Source organism: Hylaeus volcanicus, chromosome 2 (genome assembly GCF_026283585.1).
Source record: "Hylaeus volcanicus isolate JK05 chromosome 2, UHH_iyHylVolc1.0_haploid, whole genome shotgun sequence".
Lineage (NCBI taxonomy): Eukaryota > Metazoa > Arthropoda > Insecta > Hymenoptera > Colletidae > Hylaeus > Hylaeus volcanicus.
This window is the reverse complement of record NC_071977.1, coordinates 7512564-7525076: the sequence shown is the minus strand read 5'-3', so window position 1 is coordinate 7525076 and position 12513 is coordinate 7512564. Positions and strand designations below refer to the sequence as shown.

The 12513-nt window shown below is 48.1% G+C and overlaps 1 long non-coding RNA gene across 1 annotated transcript in view; it reads right to left on the bottom strand.

The window, feature by feature from the left end:
* Window positions 1–497: 497 nt before the first annotated feature.
* LOC128872352 (uncharacterized) overlaps window positions 498–12513 on the bottom strand; it is an 86685-nt gene continuing 74669 nt past the window's right edge. The window contains exon 3 of the long non-coding RNA XR_008456153.1: window positions 498–1253. This is a non-coding gene — a long non-coding RNA (uncharacterized LOC128872352). The remainder of the gene's footprint in view (window positions 1254–12513) is intronic.

Genomic DNA, 12513 nt, shown 5'->3' with positions numbered 1-12513 from the left:
AGTGTCCACGGAAATTCGAGGCGGCGCGATTGGCCGGATCGCTGGACCGTGGATTAATGGAGGGTTCGCGCAGACTTTCCGTTGGACCGTCCGTTCATCGCTAGGGACCTTGCGATCTAAGCGCTCCTGCGGTCGCTGCGAGACGTTGCTGGGCCGGATTAGCGAACCTTTGCTTTCTTAATTGCTGGATGCACGCTCGGTTGCGAAAATTAATCGCGAAGGAACGCTCGCCGTCCTCGATACCTTTCGCTTCAGAACAGATCTCGCTCTTTCGTCGAGAATGATCCGACGATGCGTATTTTTAAAGGAGTTAGGAGAGATAGTTTAGAGAATTCTTCAAAAATTGGATGGAATTCAGGACATGAACGGTATTACAAGTCTCTGAATTATATTCTTGTTATTATTCAATTGTGAACTTTATAATGTCGTGTTCATTTATATTTACTTCTATTTAAAGACATTTATTTCAATTGGATGCAACAAATATTTCACATGGTACTAAATTGAATAATGCATGAAACAATTGTTTGTAATTTATATATTACATACAGCCAGTTCCATAACTATTTGTACTCACTATTTTTGTTGAGCACATTCGTCTAAATTAAATGTAAGCTTAATATCTTCGATAAATTATTCATAATGAGAAATTGATATGGAAATATCAAACCTACAATTTAATTTGGGCAAATTTCTTCAATAAACATGGAGGGTACGAATACTTATGGGACTGACTGCATAAGAACAGTTCACAAAAGTTTGGAAACGGTTATTTGACCTGTCGTGGTAAGTTTAGTGTCAATACATCTATGATTCACAATACAAGCAACCATATATCGACCAAGGAAAGTTTAATAATGGTACGTTTTTAAAATTTAGATTTCCGGTCGAAGGAAACGAAAATTCCCTTGGGTTTTCGTCGAATAACTGCCGCGGTCGCGAATGCGAACGTCTTGCGTAGAGGTAGATACGATTGACCAAGGTTCCTGTCAGCCGGCAGTCAGGTTTGACGCCAGCCGGGGGGCGATTTATCAGAATAATGCACACGCCATTACCCCCGTGTCCCCCGCCTTAAAACCGAGATCTTGATTTCGCGCGAAGTCCCGTGTAAGGCTTTGACTTTCTTCAGCTACTCCCTTATAAGTTCGAATCTACGGTTGCAACATTATTGCAGTTGCGTTCGTCGACACCAGACGAAGAAAAAATGCTGCCTCGTGGTCAGGGAACGATCTCATCGTTGTATTTTCGCTGATCTGTAACAAAAACACAGCGATACTTGCATCAGAACGCGACGGAATACAAGGCCACCAGAAGTGTTTTCGTGGATTAGATTCTTAATATGAAACGATTCCTATTCGATCTTTAGAAACAGTTAGAAGTGCTAGGAGAATAGCTATCAGTGTGCACGCATAAAAAGAGTTACTCTTTCCACTCGAGTCAACTTCTTCGTTTAAAGTCTCTTGGCTTCCGTTATTATGATCCGGGGTGTTGTAATCCTATTTGCGCGAATTTCACGACTGGCATGGCGGTTGTGCTGCAGTAATCCGAGATCAATGCGCGAATAAAACGAGTTGGTCGTGTTTTAATTCCAATTAAAGCACTCGAAGTGCCGGGCAAATTTACGACGAGTTGATTAATGGCCGCGCGAGGCATTTGTCACGTTGTTTACGAACACCCGAAAGAATAAGTTGACTGCTATAACCGACCGTGAAAACCCGGCCAGATTTATCGCGTTATTATCGATCCGCTCTCGTCCACGGAAGTGGCAGGAAACTGTAATTGAAAGACACCGCTGCTAGCCGACGTCTAGCCGAGAGGATGGAACCCCGACATTCGCGAGACTCAACGCGAAAATAATTGCAATCGATCAGCCAGTAATGTCCATTTGGATCACTAATTGTTTTTCGATCAAATTCGAGAGGTTTGCCATTGCTTCATAATTGCGGGTAACGATTACATAAATGGTCGAATTAACACGTTGATTAGCACTCTCAGGACTCTTCACTAAGAAACCAAATAAATCAATTCTGAAGATGAGTTTCAGATTTATGAATTTGGTGAAATTGCGAAAATAAGTACTAGTTTAAATTCAACGAAAGTAAGTTCTTGTTATATAGAAACAAAATGCGAGGCTTTTCCAATTCGATTTGCACAGGTTAAGTAGTATTGGATAAAAGAATTAGGAGATTCGAACTATTCATACTCTATTGTATTCCTAAGATTCTTTTCAGGTGGATATTTAAATACTTTCAACAGTGCCTATCCGTGGAGATATCGATAAGCAAAAGAAGCTGGCTTAGGGCTTACCCTCTGTGTGTGTGTCGCGACCTGAAAAGGTTCTCCTACCGTGACTGCCGAGATTTATCGTTTAAACGCGCACTTACGGCCTCGGTAGAGGGTATTGCATCGCACACAAGCGACGATAAATCATCAAAATACGAGCCGATGACGGGACGCAAAGAAATAACATTTAGTACCCGCTGCGCGAAATTTTGCGTCCCGAGGGCCTTCGTCCGAGAGCAAATTATTCGAAAAAGTTCGTACATGGTTTAATAGAAGTAGGAAAAGAGAAATCGTTTACGAGAAAAATTCTCTAAGCACCGTAAGCTTCCGTTCGTTTTTAATTTGTTTGACGTACGGTAATAATTTGAACGGTTATTTTCCGAGACGAATAGAATGGTTCACAATCTGTTACCATCGCAGACGTCACGGATCGGTGACAATTTATTCCTCGTTTACGTGTCTTCGTACACCCGATACGATAAAATTGAAGGAGCGTCGCGATCTACGATCTAAAAAGAGAAAACATAAATCAGACAGGATCAAGTTTATCGACGCTCGCGGTGCTACTCGCGGAAAGACCTCGTCGCGACTAGAATCATAGCACGTGCCGTGAAACGTTGAACCCTCTTTCGGTTTATCTTTCCGTTGCGGTAAAGAGGAATATCGTTCGCGTGATACCACCACCCGTCATTCATACGTACCGAGAATTAATGGCTTGTGCAGCCTGGAATCTCCGTTATTTACATCTCAGCGCTGTCTATTAGCCGAGGTATAGTACAGACTTGACATTCGATCGGAATTAGCGTCTCGCGAATCGAAGAATCTGGATTTAACGTTACACAATTTTCTAAGAAAATAAGAGGCTACTCGACCTAAAACACTTCAACGATCCCTGCGTCATTTGTCAGCAATGAAATCTAAAGAACAGAGAATGGTGGACGTGCATCGTTTAGAGTTGCAGTACTCCTGTAATCACAGCGGTTCTCACTCGCGGACATAATAAACAGTTTCGCGGAGGAGACGCAATAAAGCTCCCATTACGCGGACGCATTACAGTCGAGCGATTTTCTATCGCTTGCTACCGTCTACGTAATCACGGTGATTCATAGATCGCAATTATCAAAGCACGAAACGGCTCCCCGCGGTTAATAAGTGGACGAAATTGCGCGGCGCGGCGAGTCGCGTCGCGTCGCGGTTGTTGCGATACAATCATAACGTGTAATTCAGTCATTAAGGCGGCCCGTGGAAACCCAAGTTCACGGCAGTCATCATCGTTTCTATCATCCACGGCGTCTGATCCCAGCCGTGGCGAGCGAACGAGCGGCCCGCGACGACGCCGATGCATTAGCTATTTAATGCGAGCCTCTTTAGCCTCGGCTAATTGATGGCTGGATATTAGCGTAATTGTAATGAGGCGAAATTGCTGCAATCACGCGGTCTGGCGTCTTGCTGGTGGGGCGAAGTGGTCGCCAGCTTTCGGGGAATCTTCAAAGAAACTCGCCGCTTGTTTTCTCTGCCCCCTCCCGCCGAGGTCCTCTATCGTTCGCCTAGCAGTTGGTATCCTCGGTATGCAACCGAGCCATTTTTGATAGATAACGGTACGCGTATCGGGCGATCCTCGGTGTCCCTGTTCCGCGAAAGGTTGCGCTACCAATTTAACATTTTGTGGACTCTGGCCAAAGATCCGCCGAGATCACAATTTTGCCTTGTTAGGAGACCGTCAAGGTGAGATTCATTATCTTACCTTATAATATCAAATTTGTTTTGTGATTCACGTCGCAGTTTCTCACCCCTTTTTTCAGTTTGTAGCCACGCACTTGGAGCCATTGCGTTGCGAGGACATAAACACGTGATCTATTCTTTGCACCCCTTCTTCTACTGTTTTCTTTTCGTACTCCGTTTTGCAACTATAAAAACGTCGGAGGCGTTCTCGTATCCGTGAAATCGCTATCATTTTCCAGCGGTAGCACGCCGATCGATCCCGGCAATCTGCCGTCACGGACGATCGATCCGCGCGGCGTGGAACGTGTTATTTAAAGAAGTGGATCGAAACAGGCAGGACAAATATAAACACGTCGCGGAGCAGCCACGAGGGAGCACGGAGTCGTAGCCACTTATTTAGACGAGCGGCCATAAAGCTGATCCTCGCGTTTTGACGTCGGGTCGGTAATTCATCCACCGTATACCCGACCGCCGCCCGCAGGATAGACCAACAACAGACTTACGGCTTACGGCTCGGGCTTAGGGGGTTGAAAACGACGCTTAAACGACGGCCATCTGTTGGTGGAACCGTGAAACTCCTGTCAACGGAGTTCACCGTGTCCCGTGGCCGGTAAAGGACACGTGGTTCGACGCCAGTTCATGTATCGGTGGGTGGTTAACGATGACCCTGCAAGGAATGCGAGGATTATTATGATAACTATCAACGAATCCGTGCGCACACGTTACACACGATGGGCTCGTTCGACGGCAGGCTCACGATTTGAACGAGGAATCGAACGTTGCTCCTTTCTCAAGGTGACTTTTTCCGAACCCGCGGTCGGCCATGATGGATCAACCCTTTCGAAAAAATATCGACTAATTTCAATGCGTGCGCGTTACTCGCGCTCAAGGTTTATACCGTTCCGATGAATTCTTGTTCTCAATTCTTCTTCTTCTTCTTCTAAAATTGAATACATTCTAAAATAGTAGAAAGTTCGGCAACAGCTTCGCCATCTTTTTCTTTTTCGTCATAGTCCTTTATAGGCCTCGTTGCATACTTAACGGTGGAAACAAATCGCATGGTTGTCCGCGGGATTAACGGGGCGCAACGTCGGGTATCGCGGAAGGAAAACCGCATGCTTTCTGTTCGAGACGATTGATATAATCGACAGCCGTGCGGCTAGCACTCGTTAGAGAGCCGCGAAACGACGGATTTATTATAACGTCGGACGGCGCGCCGCTACCGAGCCGGCACCGATTTTTCATCCCATAAACACGGCCTGATTATTTATGAACGTGCAAACGCACACGGCACAATCGATTTCACGGGAAGCAAATTAGCCCCGGGGCCGACGGCAGACACGGGCATTAAAATAATAACGCTCATCGCATTAATGGGTTATAATAATTAGGGAAATTCTTGCTCGCCGTAGAATCGGTCCTCGTTGCGCGAATCGTTTCTCTTAGCTTCATCCCCTCGTCCCTCGACACCCCGACTCTTTAGACGCTGTGATATCTTGCCGAGAGAATGGCTATAGCTAGCGCTCCTTCAACGCGGAAATTTCCCCAGATTTATGATCGAATTCGCGATACTTTCCGCCCTACTGTCCGTAACGCTAATGAAAACCACGCTGGCGGAATTATGCGGGCTTTCCACGCGCGAAGATCCTTGGCGCCATTCGACTGGCGCCAGATGATAAAGATAGTATGCATGTATTTACTAATAAACTTCTCTGGACGAAAGGATGGACTTAATTTACTTAACAATTGTAAATGTGGCATTCCTTTTAAGAATTCAGCAATCATTTTGTATAAACAAGAGATTAAATTAGTTTGCTACAAATTTAGCTCCTTAACTATAAAGGATCATTCGACACCGATGATCGTCAGCCACGCGTGTACGCCATTCCACTAATAAATGGCTTCGGTCAGGGGTAGTCTTTCGTCGAATCGATGTCTGCTTTGCCCCTTGTGATTATTGTCTCTCCATTTGTACGGAGGGGCCAAGAAAAGTACGAGGACGGGGAGATAACGAACATCCAACGAGGGCTTAATTTATTTAAGGGGGCTGTTTTTTTCGACCGTGGTCAATATTCGTGTTCATTAGGCTGATGCATGATTAGTTTGGAAAAGTAAGGCGAAGGTATAAATATTTCAATGATAGGTGAACGCAAACGCTAGGGAAAAATAACAATATTCCAATACTTTCTAAAAATAGTAACGTCTTCGTTCTTCCAGCTCGTCTTCCGTGAATTGAAAAATTCTGAAGATTTATCAAGATGGAACATCTAATTATCGAAGTAGCGAAAGAAGCTGAGGAATCTCGGAAACGCCCGAGGCGCCAGGCATTCGGGGCCGACCTTACCGATACTTGGGAGTTAAGAACCACTTCGGTCAGGTCTTCGTGGTTTCGAAAGTTAGGACATTACCAGCAAGATCGGGGTGAGAAAATTTGCGGGGCGAACTCGCGATCCAGGAGCGCGCCGGTAGGGCGTTTTAATGGGCCGCGATTAGCGAAGCTAGGCGCCAGGGACCCGTAGACAGCGGAGAGCCATGAGCAGCCACTTTTCGCGCATCGTCCGCGTTCTTGTTTCTTGCCGATACTCTCGAGACCGGAACAGCTACTTTTCCGAGCAGTTACGAAGCTCTAATCTTTTTACGTCGAGTCCTCCACCGTTCTCGGGAGCTGGTCGATGAGCGCGAGCTTCCAGCAGGGATACGCGGCTCTCGGTTTTGCTTCTCTACGAAGCGCAAGTTTTCTGATTTTATCCCATTTTTGCAGAACTCGTTTCTTTCGTCGAATAATGTTTGTAATGCATTTAACCTTTTGGACTCGAGACCTTTTTTTCTGTGATCTACCAGCAACTCGAGATTTTAGTATTTCATTGCCACGGATGCTAAGCTTAGATGTGATTTGAGAATCGGGTCACCTTTGCCTCACCGACGATCATTTTATTGACACTTCGAGTTTCGAAATTAAACCTAAACAAACATTATTCCTGATTATTAGTGCTCGAGTGGAAAGGGTTAAAGAGTTATGCTTGAATCAACGGCGATCTGTCACGCCTTATCAGGAAAAGCTCGCCACCCTCTGGACGTTTCCACCAGCGCAAGGAATTTCCCGCGATTATTCCGCGGCGCGGTAGGAAGTGTCGCGCAATCCGATCAGACCCAAGCGTGCCGTAGCGAGGTGCTCACCTGGGCCTGCTTAAAATCACCGGTGGATCGGCGATCGCGGTGTGCGTGCAGGATTCGAGCGCCGTGGCGCAATTTGCGTCCTCGCGGATCCTCGCGCGTGTTATTTCGCGGGACCCGGGGAAATGTGTAATTCAAATGAGTTACGAGCAGTATCGCACTCCTGGGAAGTAGGTGCTAAGCGGTCGGATATGCTGATAGAGCCGGCAGTGATACGTACGACTGGAGGTGGAATCGCGATGGGGTTGAAAAGCGGGCGAGCAGAGAGGGCTCGAGCGGAGAGAAAGGGAGCGATACGGTACCACCGAGGGCGAGAGGGGCCGGGAGGGAGCGACGGGGACGCTCTGTTTGTAATAGTCTGCGATGGTACGAGGCGATGAGATGTGATCGCTTGGCGATGAGCTGTGGGCGACCTGATGGTCCCGCAGCGCTACGCCATGCTCGCCTGAACTCGCAGTCTGCTCGACCGCGTTTATACCGGATCCAGTTACCGCCTATGCTTGTCCCGCGTAATCTCTTTTTTCCCCCCGAATCTCCATTCGGCCACGAAACCGGCACGATTCCACCGAGGCAAGCTGGAAAAAGTTCGAAATTGCTGGTAGAGACGGACCGCCTGGATCGAATACGCTTCGGGGAGGCGTATCGGCCTGATGGATGTTTGCGCGGTTTTTAATCTTGTACAGGAACAGGGGAGAGCCATGCCAGGGCTCCTTCCCCCCCTTTTTTCTATAATTGCTTTTGGATTTCCGTTCGAATCAAAACGAGCCGAACCGTTTTGTATTCGAATTGATCTGAATGGTAATTTTCCAGAGATACGAGACCATCCCAGCAACCCGTGTTGTTCCACGGGTAGGAAGAAACGTTCGAGCTAGGAGACGACGTTCGCATGTCTGGTATCTCGGTTGAAGTAGCAGAGTTCTCGCGAATTTTGCGTGGCTGACGTCCAGAAACAACACGTCGAGGTGTATATAACAAAATTTAACACGCCGTGGTGACATTATGTGGATGGACTTCATCTTGTGACGAATGGGGTGTCGTGGAATGTAACGACGATGTCGAAACTCGCTAAAAAACATTTGGTGACCGAATTATTTTGCAGTGTTGATATAGTAGCAACCTCGCAGAGATTCAGCGGTAGAAGGTTATATCAAGCCTGAAGAACTTATTGCTCCGCCTCGAAGGACTCAGTCTTTCGGACTCATCGATCAGGATTAGACGACTTAGAGACTATTTAAGATAACGCAGGGTTCGAACGCAAGGCTTGCACAGCGTAGGCTTTGGTTCACGCAGAGAAAGGTTGAATTGGAATGGGAACATTCGTCCAGAATGTTTGATACTGGAGGACTTTCCTCCCCCACGATCGCTACCGCGTCAAGGTCAATACCTCTCACCACACGATTGAAGAAAATGAAGACAAACACCTTGGGGACCGATCGAAGCAACAAATAGGCGTTCCGCTGACCCCGAGCTGGAATTATTAGACCATCTTGGCAAGCCAGGAGCGTTCCAGCGGCCGTTCACCGCCGGCAGATCTTCACGGTCGTGATAAACGGTAGTTTCAGCCGGCGTGGCAAAGGAACGGGTGATGCAAAGTGATAACATAATCAGGTGATAATGTGGCAGTCATATCTCATCGCGAGAACCCGAGCGAGAAGGTAGAGGTGGGCAAAGAGGGACGGGGGAAGGACCAGGCGTAGGAGAAACGAGGGGACGATGGCGGGACGTTGGAGTGACGGTGAAAGGAACCTGAAAGGACGAGTGCGAGGAAGAGAACGGCTGAAAGGAGACGAGGGTCTCTCTCATTGGCTAGTTCACTCGGCGTCTAGACCCTTCGCGATGTCTTCGGAGGATAGGAGGTACGCGACGAATGACAACACCATTCAAGGAGAGTGAGTTTTAGCGAACAGGCGTCGTTATCTTCTAAATAAGCGGGAGGCCGGGCCAATCCGGCGATGATAACGCTTGTCGAGACGCACTCTCATTATTCTACTAGATACTCATCGTCAGGGAATTAATTGAATTTCAAGACAAACGCCCACCGCGCTCGGGAGACAGGTATAGTATCTTCGAGGTGGTTTCCATTCGTCCCGATTAATACCGCGTTCCGATCCGTGAACGGATGTTCCGATCCCCTTTGGCTCGTTCCACGTGATCTTTAAACGGCGATCCAATTACGGCGAGGTATTACTGCCCCACGATTCCGTGTTGCCTTATTGCAGTCAACTTGCTCGCTCCTTTGGAAACTACTCGAACGCCCTTGCTCGTTGGGTGATTGCTTTAGTAAAGATATAAGGGAAGATGCTGCGAGAGAGGACGCTCGCGTTTAGAGGAATTCTAGGACTGTGTCGAATGTTCGACGTTGCACAGCTTGCATAGAACGGAATATAAAAACTTCTAAATAATTACCATAAATTTCAAATGAAACACTTAAATGCGTTGGAAGCTGCTGGTAACGAAATTGAAACATAATTCGGAGTGCAAAGGGTTAAAAATTAATGGAAAATTGCAACCTTCTGACGATCTTTGTCGCGACATGCTTAGACAGCTGTCGTTTTCCTCGCGAAAAGTCGATGGCGCTGACCTCATTTCTGGTCGAGCAGCAGTACAATCGCGTTAGGAGGTTCCGAGGGAGCAACGGCGGCAGGAGCAATACTCCTCAAGATGGGAATGTATCAAATCCGAGTTAGGGCTCTGGCTAGCAGCCTGTGCCTCGCAGTCCTGGCTCTCTCTCTCTCTCTCCCAGGCTCCTCTCTCTCGACTTATTATTTGTAGCCGCAGCGTGGTGGTTTGCCGGCGCGCACCAGCATCCATTTAATCTCTCTCAGTGAGGAGCGTTTCTTTGATCAGCGCGCGACCGCATCTGCCTGGTAATATCTCAAGCTGGTCCTGCAACCGGCGTCCCGGGCGCGAGCTCCCCGTCTTGCCCGCACCGAGGCATTTGTTGCTGTCAACCAGCACCTCGGATAGTCTCTGTACCCGTTGACTGCGCGCACTCTTGCCTTCCCTACTCTTCTTCTTCTTCGTCTTCGTCTTCTTCTTCTTCTTCTTCAGCCCCATCTTCATCTTCCTCGTCGTCGTCTTCTTCTTCTTCTTCTTCTTCTTCTTCTGCCTCATCGTCATCCACTTCGTCGTCTTCTTCTTCTGCTTCTCGTTGCCCGGCGGCTACTTCGAGTCTGTCGTCTTCGTGTGAGCCTCGAATCGAGTCGCGTGCATGCCACGAACGTGGTCCTTGGAGTAAAGGGAAGAATATTCGCCTCTTTGGTCGTCTCGAGCGTGCGAATTTCTCTTGCTGCGATTTCTGTGCCCAGTGGCGTACCATCCCAGGAAACTCGAAATAAATATATCGAAAGCTCGAGAAGTATTACACAATTTATTACACTTCCCAATTATATTTCTAGTCCCTCCTCCATGATGGATACTTGGTTGAGGAGGGACGAGAAATATAATTGCGAAGCACAACAAATTGCAGTTTCTAGGCCTTCTGCGTGTATTATCATTATTGCACGACTGCAGCGAGATTTATCTTAGCTCGATCTCTGTTTACACTTCAGTGGAATTTAAATATTACAGCAATTAAGTAATTACTCTGGTATGCTACGCAGACTTTCTTCCGAAGTCAGTAGCTCCCAGCTCTTAAAAATCTGTAACGTTACCTCGCGGAGAGCGTTGGCTTCGAGAGGAATGTACCCGGCGTCTCGGATAATTTGAAAGAAAAAACGAAACGGAAAGGACAGAGCGCCATAACTCACGAGTGCACCGGCGCACTCGACAATCGCTCTTAATAATAATTTCCTCGGCGGTTGATCGCGAATTATTATCCCCGTTTTGTCCACCAGGCCCGGGCAGCAATTTGTTGGGAGCGGAACGTCCGCGATCGTAATCCGCGCGTCGCGGCCCATACGTTCACGCTTAAATAATATGCGGCCCGGGCGTATTTGTCATTTAATTAACAAGTACTGTATTTTATGATCCACGATCGTTAAGACCGTGCCAGGAGCCCGGTCGACGTATGGCCGCGAAGAAAACAGGAAACGGAATGGAATGCGTTCTGTTGGGACAACTCGTTGGAAGAATATATTACGCGCAGTGGCACACCATCGCGCGCCGTAAAAATTCACGTGTGCACGTGCACGACGAGCACGCGTGCACACCGCGAACTGTGTGTGTATATATGGTAGTAATATGTAACGCACTTTGGAGTAATGCTACGTCAAAGCCAGCGCCACCGAAAATATGAGCCGGCTGCCGAGCGCCCCGCTAATGCTCGCCCATTTATTATGCTTACATTATTTCGAGATTATTAGTCTTCCTCCTCCTCTTCTAAAAACCTTACGTAATGTTTTGACTCGTGATCCGCGCCGCCGCTTATGTTTCTGCAAATAAGCGAGCACGACCCGTCCGAATTTTCGCCGATTCCGCGATTTTTATTTCCCTGCGTTCGTTCCGGGCTGGTGGAGCACAATGTTCGCGATGATAGCTTCTAATACACCCGAGCGTTTAACTATCCAAAGAAGAATAAATCCCTCGCGCCGATGAACCAACGCAGAGTGTAAACAAAAGAACACCGCGTGTGTTCGCAGGAGTCACGACCAACCCCTTTCATTTTTCCAACGTACCCAGCCACCCCCGCGCCTCGCACCGCTGTTCAGCGGTCGTCTATTGAACGACGCGCGAGGAAATCCACGTACACAGGTGAACGGGCGCGCAACGTGAATTAGACAGCTGTCAAAGTCCCGCGGAGGAGAAGATCGAGTGGCCATATATGTGGTGCGCGAAAGGGCATCAAGAGAGCTTAGAGGAGAGGGCTGCCGGGGGAGAGGGATGGTTTGGCAGCCAGGCGAATGGATTTGGATGTGAAATGGAAGCAAGGCAGCGTAGGAGCGCTAGACAGAGACAGAGAGTACGCCGGGGGAGCTGCGGAGAGGAACGGGAGATTCTGGAAAGGGGACAAAAGAGGGAGAGGGGGTGAGCACTGATAAATACCACGCCATTTCTCTTTGTGCTCCCCGGCGAGAGCACAAACACAGGGCGGCTCCCTTCGTTTCAACCTGAGCGAGAGTAGCTACCTAAACCTTACTCTCTTCTTATTCCCAGCTCTCTGTTCCTTATCCTTCCTCATCTCTTTTGTGCTCGATTTCGACCTTACCCCTCTCCCCTTCGACGTTTCTCATTTCGACCTTTCTCTGTCCGGTCTCGTCCTCGCGCCTTTCTCCGTTTATCTTTCGATATTTCCCCGTTTTCGGCCTTATCGCGACTCGCGGGGGCTGGCTGAGTTAGCGAGCAGGGGTTAACGACGCTCGATGCGTCTCCGCCACCCCCGACGAGGGCTGACTC